At 43.8% G+C, this 11,558-nt stretch overlaps 1 pseudogene; it reads left to right on the top strand.

The window, feature by feature from the left end:
* Window positions 1-473: 473 nt before the first annotated feature.
* LOC112125878 overlaps window positions 474-11,558 on the top strand; it is a 56,916-nt pseudogene continuing 45,831 nt past the window's right edge.

Raw genomic sequence — 11,558 nt, forward strand, 5'->3', positions numbered from 1 at the left:
GGCAGCAAAAAAGCTGGAGCCGGCCCTGGGCTTAGTCTGTAGTTTATCCTTGGCAACATAATAGAACTGTTAATTTGGGTCTCTGTCAACAAAGACTTATATGTTAAAAATATAATTAATGACAGCATGGTTTTGCGAAAGATAGATTTTGTCAAACAAATCTGTTGTCCTCTTCATCTTCTTTTCCTTCGTCTTATTTTTTCTGCCTGTTAGAAGTAATTGATAATGGTAAATGTGTTGATATGGCATACTTAGATTTCTCCAAGGCATATGACCTAGAACAAGATGATATTCTGATCAAAGAACTTATATGGAATTAATATGGTACTGTGATGGGATGAGGGGTGTATGGGGTGGCCAGGGAGGGGTAGTACCTCTGATGGGGGGACTTGTCGTACCCCTTCGGGAGTAGTCCGTCCACTTTGGTCCCCACCTGTCACTCAGCTCTCACCTGTGGCTCCAAGTAGCTCAGCATGCGCAGCGGCCACACCCCGGGCAACGGCTTCGACAGGCTGGCCAAACCAGGTGAGTGTAACTGATGGGACTCAAACCCTCAGTGAATTAGGGATATGCCTACCCCGCATGCGACGTCAGCTCCGGCGGACTGGGCGAAAGAGATCATTAAGATCCAATGGCCAAGAAGGCAGGTCTGCAACGCTTTGTGGAAAGCGAAGGGCTTGATGAGGCACGAAAGACGTCAAGGCCATCCACTGCAACCAAAGAAGTTACCAGTCGTGATGATTTTTCATACCATTGGTGTCTGGCTTCTAAGGTCGAGAGAGTGGGATTGCTCCCGTGCAACGGCTCTACCACTTAAAAAGCTTTCACTCACAGGTCCTGTGCAAATCATCAAACATTATCATCATACCACTCAAGTCCTGCGGCGATGGGGGAGGGGCAAAGCGACAGGTGGAGGTTACCACTGGGAGTCGTAGTCCCAATCCTGCACGCAGGTGGTCTGTGGATAGGTGGTCATCCAGCTCTGTACTTGGGGCAGCAGAGTTGCCCAGCAGCATCCCAGGCATCTGAGCAGCCCTCTTCAGGACAGCACTGCTCACCCTAGTAAGGGAGGGGCCTAGAAAAGGTGGCCTAAAAATTGCCTGCCCTACAACAACTGGCCAGCAAGCCGCGGCTGGCAGTTCAACCCAATCTGCAGCCGAAACCAAAAAAAAAAAATTGAGAAAACTTACCATTGGTGTATGGAATGTTCGTACCCTCATGGATCGAGAAGCTCTTGCAAGACCTGAGAGAAGGACAGCTCTCATTGCTTGAGAGAGCATCAGCAGCGGACAATCCACTGACCGCGAACTTCCCATGCACCATCTGCAGCAAAATGTGCACCTCTAGAATTGGCTTGTACAGTCATCAGAGGGCACACCATGAGACCAACAATAGATGATCTACACAGATTTGTTATCATCAGATCTATGGACTACCAAGATAGTGATGGAATGTCCACCCCACACAAGCTCTGGGCAGGTTAAGATTGCAAAGTTACTTGATCACTGTGTGTAGGCACTTACACAGGGAAAATATATCTTATAGTGAGTGGCGGGTGTTCAGTCTTGCTGACAAAGGCACAAGGTCCGATACTGGAGGTTAAAATTATACAAATTGAACTTGCATATAAGAGACATTTCCTACCAGTGAAGGTAATTGAATGTTGGAACCTCTTACTAGTGAGGTGCTGGACTCACCATTTCTTTGAGTCTTTAAAACAAAACTAGATAACTATCTTTGGTAGATTCATAGATTATAAGGCCAAAAAGGACCACTGTATTTATCTAGACTGACCTCCTGAAAACATAGACCATAGAACTTCCCAGAATTAATTCATTTTTCAACTAGACAATAACTATAGTCAAATCTCATGCTTCAAGTCTTCAGTTGGTACATCTGCAGGGACCAGTAGGATTTTTTCCCCCCTCTAGTTACACCATTGGCCAGATTTATTCTATTTTGGTTTGGGGTTTTGTTTGTCTGCATCATAAGCATCAGGGATTGGCTGCAGCTGGAGACAGGACATGGGACAGAATGGAACTGTGCTGTGAGGTGTCACAGAGAATCTTCATTTTTAAATGTAGTGGAAAAAGTCACCCATGCATCATTTTGATCAGACTCAAGCCTGAGGCCCGTTTATTGCAATACATACCAACGCGTTGGGGGTAGCAGTTAGACACCACTCCCCCGAATCGGAGTACATTTTGCCTTTTTAAAGCCGAAAACCGCAAACATATTACAAATTACACGTCATTTATCCGAATAGGGGAGTTAGGGTCTTTCCGTTCCTCCCGGCACCCCTGTTGCAATCTTCCCAGAACAGGGTGCAAATTGAGTGGAGGGCTTCTTGGTGGTTTCCGATACTGGAATTACCTTGCCTTATTTGGGGTGCCTATTACTCAAAATGTTCCAGGCAGCGTACAATTACACAATGGGAGTACATGCAATACATGCACAGAAGCATGATTAATTGATTTAGCTAGTTACTGGATGCTTATTACTTCACACAAACGGTTATTATATTTCACCAGCCATAAACACACATGCTATTATTGCAGTTGCTGGGACTTTCCATCCTCCCTTTCTTTGGCCCCCCTCTCTCCTCTGGCCCTAGGCTTGTCTGTTACTGTCAGTGATCTTAACATTTGTTTGGTTCAGGCTTGTGGCCTGTAAGGTGAGCTTGTGTTTACTTCGGGGCCTATGCAAGCGGGGTCAGCCAGGTCAATTTCTTCACACTACCTACTCAGCACTTAACTGATTGCCAGATTTGAGGTCAGGAAGTTTTACTCCAGATCAGACTGGCAGGAACCTTAAGGATTTCCCCCCTTCTTCTGCAACATGGGGCATGGATTGCCTGCTAGGATCACCTGGGTGTATCTCATCTAATCAATTCCATACAATTGCAGGGTCCTGAGGCATTGATGAAACCTCAGTCTCTTCTGTTCTGTGCCTGTGGCACACAATTTAGTTCCCTGATTACTGAAATGCTCTGGTCTAACTAAAATCATTGGGTTCAATATAGGATTATCTGGGTGAAATGTAATGGCTTCTGATAGACAAAGAGATCACTCTATATCTAATGGTCCCTTTCAGCACTAAACTCTATGAAAAATGCACCTCCCAACACCAGAAGTGTCACATTTCATTTTTGAATTGTCATGTAAGCACATGCCACCATTATCCATGCACTGCATAGCTTTTCTGTGTGTTATAGTGAGTTTCAACATGTGCCTTTCTCACAATTTTGAGAACTAATTTGTTCCTAAATGTCATAAGCCCATAGGTCATCCAGGGGATCCACCCAGCACCGTGCCCATGCTTATATGCACTTAAGTATATCCCACCCTGTTTCTGCAGCGATTCTCCTCATTTTATTCATCCCTGCAGTACGAGAGTACACCCCAACCAACTGTTTTGCCACCTGTCTCAGGATCAGAAACATATTCCCCAGCCCTGCCACATCAATGCCCAGTGTGCCCTGTTCCAACAGACTCTGCCATATGGCCACCTGGTCCTCACGAGTTAAACCCTCCATCTCTCTGCCCACCTCCACAGCACAAACAGATCCCAATCACCTTGACTACCTTTCCCAGCCAATTTAGCAATGCATCCTGAACCTTTAGGGACAAGGGGTGAATTTCCACATGTACTACTACTTGCAGAGCATGGATCTCCCCCTATGTAGTACTCACAGTCTAAGTTCCCTCTAAGCTGCGCGGCCATGTGGAGGCGCAGCAGCCTATTAAGCTCTGTGCAGGCGCTCAGGGCTGTGGTGGGGAGAGATGCCTCTCCCCCAACCCTGGACCTGCCGTGGGAGGGAGAGGTGCCTCTCAGCCGGCCCCAACCCAGCCCAGTCCTGAACCTGCCATGGCTGGAGGAGAGGCGCCTCTCCCCCGGCCCCAACCCAGCCCAGCCCCTCCCCTGGCTCCAACCCAGCTCTGGCCCAGACCTACCGAGGCTGGGGGAGAAGCACCTATCCTGTGGCCCCAGCCCCAGACCTGTTGAGGTGGGGAGAGGTGTCTCTTCCCCCCAGCATAGGTGCTGCTGCGGGGAGAGAGAGCTGGAGGGAGTCCTCTCTTCCCATTGTAGCCCTGGGGCAGCCTGCACCCTAAACCCCTCATCAGTGGCCACACCCCAGAACCCAGACCCCCAGCTGGAGCCCTCACCCCCCTCCACCACCTCAGCCCTGAGCCCCCTCCCACACTCCGAATCCCTCGCCCCACCCCCACCACATGATTTTTTTTATGTGCACCAATTTGGAGGTGATGTGTGATATCCATATTGGTGCATGTAACAAATTTCATTCTGCACACGTTTGGGAAAAATTGGAGGGAACACTGCTCACATTACCACCTTTTATACATAATATATAAAGAGGTTAATGGAGTGAGGGCTGGAGTCAAGAAACCTGTGTACTATTCCCCAGCTCAGCCACTCCACCTTGGGCGAGTCACTTCTCCTCTCTGAACCTTGTTTCCTCTCCCATGCTTCACTTGTCTATTAGTTTGCAAATTCTTTAGGGCAACAGCTGTCTCTTCCTATATGTGAGGCCCAGTTGGGCCCTGATCTCAGTTGGGGCATGTAGGTATGCTACTGTAATACAAATTACTAATAATAATATGCCAAAACATACACTGACCTACAAAATGGCTTTTTAATTATCATATATACTCGTTCATAAGCCAAATATTTTTGATAAAAAAGTGACGCATCAAAGAGTGGGGATCGGTTTATAAACAGGTCTACACCAAAATTTGATGATTTTAAACTCTATGGAATCATTTCATTGAATATCTAATACATTGTTTTTTTGTTTACCTGGAGTGCCTTCAGGCACAGAGTCCCTTAGATCCCAGGAGCCGCTGTTCGCTGTTCCCAGCCAATGGGAGCTGCAGGAAGTGGTGCGCCACTTCCTGCAGCTCCCATTGGCTGAGAATGGCAAACCGCGGCCACTGGGATCTGAGGGGCTCCGTGCCTGTGAATGCTCCAGGTAAACAAAACGTCCCGACCCGCCAGTGGCTTACCCTGACAGGCCAGGAACCAAAGTTCTCCAACCCCTGAAATATAGGATCGGCTTATGAAAGGATCATACAATTTTTGCTATTTTTATTTATCCATCTTGGGGGTCTGCTTATAAATGAACGGGTTAATGAACGAGTATATATGGTACTATTAATTAATACTACTTTTTAATCCACTTTCCTCTCTCCTTTCCAATAACCAGCAGCTGGCTCATACCTTCCTGTAAGAACTCTTCCCCATACACACATTTCTTTCCTGCTCTGTGGAGATATTACAGTGCATTTTGTTCAATGCCTCAAGGGTTGAGTGAGTTGCTTGAGAGGATGAGTTACTGATGTACTGCTGTGTTCAATTAAGATTTATGGAGAGCAGTATTAATGGGCAGTAGTCAAGGACAATGTGAGGCTGCTTTTGTAAAAGAAGTGGAAGGAAGAAAGAGACAGATTCATGCTGAAGGTTTGTGGTGTTTGGAATTGGCCGCACTCACTGTGGGGAAAGCCATGAATAAGGTTTTAAGCTGTTTTTTATTGCTATTATATTAGGCATCTTTTCCCCTTTTATTCTTTCATTTCCCATCCTTTTATGTAGCCTTTGGTCACAGGCTTAAGAGTTTTATAGCTACCTTCATTTTATAAAATAGCTTTGAAAGCGGCAGTATGGTAGGTTAAAAAGGGCTTTCATCCTGCACTTTTAGTTACCAGTGAATATACAGTCTCTTCAAGATACGGGTCATTCTACCCACATTAGGCAATATTTAATTTTAAAGGGCCACTTATATAAACTGATAAATCACAATATATTAATATATAGCTAAGCTTGAATGTTTTAGTTAACACATTGTATATTAATTTCTTTTTAGCTGCCCATTTGTCTCCTCTCTTTAGCTTCTGACCTGATCAGTAAAACTGCTGTAACACTGCTCATGCCACCTGCCACAGAAATTCTTCAGTGCCAAATACATGTGAGATCTTAGCAGTCCTGGTGCAAGAAGGAGGAGGAATTGCAAAGTAGCCATTTTACAATGCTGCTACCTCCTGGCTTGATAATAGGAATAGCAGTGAGGGTAGCACAGCATCTGCAGGAGCCATGGTGCCAGAAGGGAAGTAGGGGAGGAAAATAGAAATACTACTGAAGAACAGACAATTGCTTGAAAATCCTCAGATTACTTGTTCTGCAGGGAATCAATTCCCACCTATTTGATGGGATTATCTGGCAAATCTCCAAATTTAAAATCTGTTTCTTACATGTTTTCCTCCTGGTCCCATCAGGTTTTTCCATGTGAGTAAAAAATATTACCCCCTGGCTGTCTTTGCACATGACATTATAGAAAGAAATTCCCACTAGTTCAACTGTACTGGTGATGGTGTGCTGTCTTGTGAATTCAAAAGAAGGAGAAACAGTTTGGACTCTAAGGAGAAAGGCTTTATTAGAACTAAAACAGATGCAACAAAATCTAAAGAACAGCCATGAGCTCCTAGCTGTATATCTGGTGAAGCTGCAACTAGACAGTGTCCAACTGGTTCTTCCTAGCATGTGCTCTGCTCTTAAAGGCACGGTATATACTCCTAACATCTGCCTTTCTAGCAATGTCACACTCTCCATCAGTACCTGGTCTGATTTTGGGACACTAATGATCCAACCAGCTGACCAAATTTAGTGATGAATCCTGGCCACGTACCACCCGAGGCACATTATGCCATATGCTAAGAAGAAGAAGCAAAGCAACCACAAACAATTTAAAATATATACCAACTGTTTCTCTGTAAAAAACATAATATACCCAACTTTGTTAGTTGTGCTCAATGAGTCTTTCAGATGCTCTACATACTCTTTTAGGTCTGTGAGGCACCACTTCAGTCTTTGCAATAGCTGAATCAGCAGACAGCTATGCTTGCTGGTCTGAAATATTATCTGTGATTTCCTCAGTGCTTTGTCCTGTCAGTGAATTATCTGTCTACTTATCCCCCCTTTTCTTCAGAAAGATGTTGCAAATGTCTCCTGTTTATCTGAAATGTATGTCCTTCAGGAGTCTGTAATTCATCAGATCATGGGGGCACCTCACCTTCCCTCTGTGCCCAACAAGTACCATCATGAATCTACACAACATATCCTGGCTTCAAAGGCTCCAACACACCCTCTGTCATAATACATCTTTTATTTATACTAATGTTGCTTAGACATATCTAAATCACTATTGCCATTAGGGATTACAAATAAATTAGCCAGTCGTATTCTCAACTTCCTACCAAACAATCTCTCTGCACGTGACAGTCCAAGATTCATTGGTGCTGCTCTATAGTTCCACATATGGATCTGTACCTGAGTCAGTGGACTTTTTCAAAAGTATTTTAACAATTTTCACACCACTCTCTACCAGACCATTAGATTGAGGATACATATGACTCTAAATTACAAATGTACAGCCATATCCTCTAGCAAACTTTCTTTAAATTCATGTCCATCAAACTGCAGACCACTATCAGACATGATAACTTCAGAGATTCCATGACTGGAAAATATAGCTTTCATGCACATTATTATGTTATGATGTGATATTTTCTAATAAAACAATCTCTGGGTAAAGAGAATTTTAATCCAATATCAAAACCTCTTTACCTGCATATGTAAATAAGTCCACATCAACTTTAGACCATGCCCTTACCTGTTCATTGATTATCAACATAGACTCTTTTTCCTGTTTAGGCTGATATTTTTGACATATTTCACAAACTAACAATTTTCTCTATCTCATTGTTCATTTGGGGCCAATACAGTCTCCCTGGCTCTGTGTTCACATTTCTCCATACCCAAGTTCCCTTCATGTATTCTTGTGAGCATGTCAGACAGTAACATCTTAGGCACTACTATTCTATTTTCTCTAAACAATATGCCATCAATAACAGACAGTTCAGCTTTGAACTGGGAATATGGACTTGGTATGTAGCATCCCGGCCACCCTGTTCTAATAGCCTTAATTATCCTCTATAAAGTGTCACCATTAGCTGTAGCCTCCACAAATTCATTCCACCTCCTTTCTGAGACAGGACATGTTTTTTTTAATCCAGTTGACATGAACTATATCATGATCTGGACAATGTGTCCACTACCATCAACTCTTTTCCCGGTTTATATAGTATTGTTGAATCATACAATTGGAGCTGGAAAAAAAAAGTCATATTCTAGACAGAGTTTCAGCTAGAAACTTCTTTGCAATTGATATCAGAGGCTTATGGTCTGTTTCTGCAACAATTGATCTTCCATAAATGATCACATGGATTTTTTTATAATCATGCACCAGGGCTAGAGATTCCTGTTCAATCTGGGCATGGTGGCATTCTGTCTTTGTAAAAGTGTTGAACACATACGCCAGTGGTCAGCATATTTTTTGTATCAATGTTGCCTATGTGCCTTCTTTAGGGTGCTGTAGAGGACAATTTGGTCTATCTCCTACAGGAGGTCATGGACTTTCTGAATCAATTGTTTTAAGTTACCAAACTCTTTGTCCAGGTTAGCATCCCGTGTCCATTGAACATTCTTTTGCATGAGTGCATGGAGGTTGGTTGTGCAGCCAAATTATGTGTAAATTTACTATTTACAACAAAATTAACCATTCTTATTAAACTCGGTACTCCCTCCTTATTTTCTGGATGTGACATATTTGCTGTAGCTTGTATTCTGCTAAAATCAATACATCCCCCTTGTTCAGTTAACTTTTCTCCTAAATAGATAATTTCTCTGAGCCAGAAATTACATTTTTATTTATTTAGCTTAAGGCCTGCTGCTCTAGCCTTGTCCAATGTTCTCTTTAACCTGCAGCTATGGTACGCTATTGTACTGCTCTGTATGAGAATGTCATTATATACACTTCGGGGCTTTCAATTCCCTCAAATATTTGCTGTATAGTTCTGTGAAAGACTTCTGGAGTAAATTTTAGACCAAATCATAATCTGAAAAAGCACTATCTTCCATAAGGTGTAATGCAATTATGTAATGTGGAGCTCCTCTGATCTAAGGGAATCTGCCAGAATCCAGGTGATGCAACTAAAGCAGGGGTCGGCAACCTTCGGCATGCGGCCCATCAGGGTAATCCGCTGGCAGGCTGCAAGACATTTTGTTTATGTTGACTGTCCACAGGCACAGCCCTCCGCAGCTCCCAGTGGCCATGGTTTGCCGTTCCCGGCCAATGGGAGCTATGGGAAGCAGCATGCCACAGGGACGTGCTGGCTGCTGCTTCCTGCAGCTCCCATTGGCTGGGAACAATGAACCGTGGCAACAGGGAGCTGCGAGCGGCCGTGCCTGTGGATGGTCAATGTAAACAAAATGTCTCGCGGCCCGCCAGCGGATTACCCTGATGGGCCACATGCCGAAGGTTGCCGACCCCTGATCTAAAGTATAAATATTTTGCATCAGCCATATCCCCAAAAATGTCTTCCCTGATAGGTAACTGGAAGTGTTTCCTTCTGATATATTTGTTAAATTCCTTAAAGTCTAGGAATAATCTCAGTGTTCCATCCTCCCCCCTCCTCCCACTGTAACTAATAAGTGCTGCAAGCTCATCTACTCTTCTAATTATCTCTATTACTAAATGATCCAGCTTTTCTTTGAGCTTTTTTCAACTACCTAAAGGAATATTTCTAGGGGCATGCATGACAGGACAATTTGGCTCTTTCAATTCTATGTTTAGTTGCTAGTTCTCCTGTGCCCTCAGAATCATACTGATACTGTTGTTCTATGACTGTGTTCCTTATCTCCTCTATCATGCGCATTCTTTTTATCAGCCCAAGGGCTTGGCATGTTTTTAAATCCAATATAGGTGCTTTATTCCCTTTAACTATCACAAAGATTATCAATTCTATTTGATCTTTTTATCTTCACTTCTGTAACCCATGTAACCCATTATAAGCTTTCAATTTAACCTGTTTGCTCATCATTTTCCCTGTTCTTTTTCTCCAACCTTTTAATACTACTATCTGAAACAACATGTACCTAAGCACCAGTGTCCAATTTATAGGTTATAAGAGTCACATTACTCTCTAAAGAAATTGTTTATTCATCTGTTCCTCCTTCTTCAGATACTGCTCCTAGACAGAACACCTATTCTGTGTTGCTGTCTGTGTTCTCTTCCCAGATTACTGCATCAGCATGGATGCTTTGCTTCATCTTCTGCAGTTCATCCTGGTTGCAGATTTTGGCAAAATGATTATTTTTCTTACAAATGCCCAGCTTTTGATAAGTGTTGCAATATTTGTAAGAAATATAAACATTTTGCCAAAATCTGGAGGTAAGTAAAACTTTAGAACAAGCTAAACCGTATCTGTATTATGGCCTCCATTGGTACCACCAACTGTACAGCTAAACTGGTGGGCATTTTTCTTAACTTGATGTGTAAACAGAACCAGAGGGCCATGGCCAAAAGCATGAGATGCTACATCTTGAGCTAAAGCTCTATAGCTGTGGGCTGTAACAACTCCTATCCTCTGTGGATTGGCACAGAGGGGAACTTGCAACACACTCTTACCAGTGAGTTACAACAGGAGACCTGCTATAGGAGAACACTGTACTCTACATGCATCTTAGCTTCACTTGTCAGTGATTTTGCATGTTTGCTACAGCACTGAAGACTAAGGTAAGGCAACTAAAATCTGTAATCATTTTGCACAATCTGTAGTTATTAAACCTATTCTATGAAAGATATGAAAATCTCAGCTGAGCTGCAGTGGGGAAACAAGTTGCTTCTTGAATCGAGGACACCAGAACTGGAGAAAGTATTCCAGCACCACTCTCACCGTGGCCAGTGGGAGCCGCGATCAGCCGAACCTGCGGACGCGGCAGGTAAACAAACCGGCACGGCCCACCAGGGGGCTTACCCTGCCGAGCCGCGTGCCAAAGGTTGCCGATCTCTGCCCAACACAATCCACCTGCTACAGCAGCAGAAACAAATATATGTGCCTCATAGAATTACAAGCATGGGAGAGAGTTTGTTCCAGAGTTGAGGGCCTTCATGGAGATTGCTCTGCCTCCAGCTCCTGTCTTTTAAAGGGAAAGAGCTGAAACTTGAATGCCTCTGCTGACCAAAACTTGGCAGTATGATGGGAGGAAAGAAGGCACCTCCCACACAGAAGATCTTAGGCCATTTAGTAATTTATATGTGAAAACCCACCTGTGATTTCAGTCTGGAAACCAGTGAGTCACCAGTGCAGATGATGAAGCATGGGTGTCATGCACTGCTACTGAGCAGCGCCGCTGAATAGGAGAATCCTTCTTTCTTCACAAGCTTCATTATTTGATCCCTGGGTAGTGAGTAAAGGCTCCCAAAACAACAACGACTTCTCCATAAACAGATATGAGGGATCAAAATAACATGGGCATCAACTGCATGGCTTGGGACTTTGAAAAACAGACTGAAGGCAAAGGTTCAAGCTGAGCTATCTGCAGGGCCGGCTCTGGCTTTTTGGCCGCCCCAAGCAACAACAACAAAAAAAGAACGGGGTGGCCAGAACGGGAAAGCAAAAAAAACCAAAAACCTGCAGCGCGGC

Source organism: Terrapene carolina, unplaced genomic scaffold (assembly GCF_002925995.2).
Source record: "Terrapene carolina triunguis isolate 2854851 unplaced genomic scaffold, T_m_triunguis-2.0 Scaffold21, whole genome shotgun sequence".
NCBI lineage: Eukaryota > Metazoa > Chordata > Testudines > Emydidae > Terrapene > Terrapene triunguis.